This window comes from Arachis duranensis, chromosome 9, assembly GCF_000817695.3.
Source record: "Arachis duranensis cultivar V14167 chromosome 9, aradu.V14167.gnm2.J7QH, whole genome shotgun sequence".
NCBI lineage: Eukaryota > Viridiplantae > Streptophyta > Magnoliopsida > Fabales > Fabaceae > Arachis > Arachis duranensis.
In genome coordinates this window covers 11,895,788-11,898,937 of record NC_029780.3, presented here as the reverse complement: position 1 = coordinate 11,898,937, position 3,150 = coordinate 11,895,788, and positions in this window count along the sequence as shown.

Here is a 3,150-nt window from a genome sequence, read left to right as displayed (position 1 = left end):
TTTAATATATTTTAAAAAGTATATTTAGATATATTTATTATTCATAAAACAAAAATATAGCTAAATAATAATTTCATCTAACACTAACAAACTAATACGTACTAAGCTTAATACCGGTTCTACTAAAATTAGCTGACTAACACAAACTAACAATAACCTAAAGAATCTAAATTATTTACATTAACTTCATATGAGAAAGTATGGAGAAACAATTATGTATGTGAATAATGTGAATAATAAATTTAAAAAAATTAAAATTAAAAATTAGATTTTTAATTAATTATTTAATTTTAAAATTTAAAATTTAAAAAATTAGGTTTAATAATTACGCACATTTATATTACGTACGATTACATCTAATTTTATTATAATCTCCCAACCTCCGTTTCATTTCCACAACTTGTCGTTGCCTCCCAGGTTTCGAAGACCGTACCAACGCTGCCGCACCCACACGTCATACTGCCGTTGCCTGGCTGCAAGCCGTTATCCATCTGCAGTCTCTGAAGTCGTAACATGAATAGCAACCTAAAACTCGTCGCTGCCAGCCCATCCGCCGCTTCACCTTTCCGCTCTCTAGTCTAACGCTGCCCAGACTCCAGCATAAACGCTTTCACAGTCTAACCACTGCTCCAATAACTGGCCATAATGTCTTGTCCACGTATGTTGGTCTCATAGAGGATATTTTCGTCGAGACTCTCCATGAGTTGAGCAGTAAAGGCAGACCCTCTGAGTTTCTGGTTGAGATGAGGAAGCTCGCATTCAATCACCACCATCTTTTTTGGCTTTCATGATCATGATCACGTTGATCTTGGCATGGTGGACAACTTATACACAATCTTGAATCCAGGAATGAAGTCCATGGCCATCAATCTTCTTGGATTTACATTCTATAAGGCACTCAAGGTCTCTCTCTCTCTATAAATCCCCTTTGCCGATGCACCCCCTTCGCCAGCCGTGCCGACATCACCCGCAGCCACAGCTGCACCCATGCCTTCCCCTCACGTGCCCATTGATAGTTGTTTATTTCAATAGGTTGGCAGATGATTATTGTAATTTTTACGAGGATGGTTAGTTTAAGTATATATAATTAACAAATGTTGGATGTTCATTTCATTAGGTAGGTAGATGGTTATTTTAACAACTACTTGGATAGTTGTTTGTTGGATTTGGATCTATCTCAAATTTCCCAGATGCCATGAAGTTGGTGTCCGATGAGTAGGGGTGGCAGTGGGGCGGGTTTTTGCCCTATCCGACCCCGCCCCGCCGTCCTGACATGCATATACTACCCGCGGGTAGTAAATAGCAGAACCTGAACCCGTCCGTAGTAAACAGCAGAACCCGCACCCGCCCCTGCGGGTACCCGCCCCACCCCGACCCGCCCCTGTAAAAATTAAATATTTTAATTTTTACCTATTCATATATAAATTAAGAAAAAATTTAAATTCATAGATAAATTAAAATACAAACATAAAATTCATACAATGTCATTAGCTAAAATAACTTGAAATTAAAAAAAAATTGTTAGATCACTACAAATTTAACACCATAATAAAGAAATTACAATATTAGATATAAAATGATCTTCAACCCTTATTCTTGATCACTTTCAACATCTTCATCATCATTAAAAGTTTGCACATCAAGATTTAAACCTGAAAATTAAAAGAGATAACAATTAACAAATTAATTAGTACTATGAAAAAAATTAACATAAATGAAGATTAATCAATATATCACCTTTACTTCCCAAAGGTGCCCACAACCAACTTTGGCCACACATGAAAGCTTCAATTATGTCTTGTTTGAGCTTTGCACGATGAGGAGAAATCACACGACCACTTGCACTAAAAGCAGATTCAAAGGCAACTGTGGACACCGGAATAACATATATATCCTTAGCTATTTTTGCAAGAACTTTAAATTTCATCTGATTGTTCTTCCACCATTTCAAAACATTAAAGTTAGGATCATTTGGAGGATGAATTTCCTCCTCAAGATAATGATCAAGCTCAACATTCACATATGAACTCCTTGTCATTTTTCTTCTTTTAAGATACACCATGTAATCATCACCCCCAAATGAACTTGCATTTCCACTTTCATTAAGTTCTTTTGTACCAACACCAACACCAACACCGACATGTGACACATCAGAACTCATTTTTTGAGTGTATTCATTAACCAACTCATTACACAACTGATGAATTCTATCAACTTGCTTGGAGCATTCTGTTGGATCTGGATACATTTTTTCAAATTGAAACTCAACTCCAACCATCTTGTACCTAGGGTCTAAAATAGCAGCAACACCCATAATGCCATGAATTTCATCCCAATACTTTTCAAATTTCTTCTTCATGTTAGATGTCATATTAGCAATTAACGGATTAGCAGAAATTTCCCATTCATCCAATGACACTTTTATTTTACAAACCAAAGTAAAATAAAGATTAGCAGTCAGAAATTTAGACCCAGAAAACAGTTGAGTAACATCATAACATAATTTCAATCTGTCACATATTTCCTTCGCAAGTTCCCACTCCTCATTACTTGGCATAGTTTTATATTGGGGTTCCTTCTGTCTTAACCTAGGAAAGACAGCTTTATACAACAAAGCAGTTTCTAACATCAAATAAGTTGAGTTCCATCTAGTTGGATAATCAAGAAATAATTTCCTAGTAAATGAGATCGCTGTTTTAGCACACCAACTCACAAAAGTTTCAGTCCTTTTCGGTGTTGCAGTCCAATACAATACACTACTACGAATCTTTTCTATACTTTCCTTAACAATACTTAATCCATCATTCACAATCAAATTCAATATATGAGCACAGCAACGCATATGTAACAATTTACCCCCCAACATCAAGAATGAAGAATCTAAACGCCCCAACAGTCCATCTATCATAGCATCATTAGTAGAACAGTTATCCAATGTAACAGTGGACAATTTTCTATCAATGTTCCATTCTAACAGTATTTTCATCAACGTTTCAGTGAGAACTTCACTTGTATGGGGACAAGAAACATAACAAAAGTTGAAAAGATTAACAAATATGCATGCATTTTTAGATTAACCTAGCTCAACATATGAAAACAACACAATGTATAAAAGTTTATAAAATGTTTAAAGTACCTCAATAGGCGCAT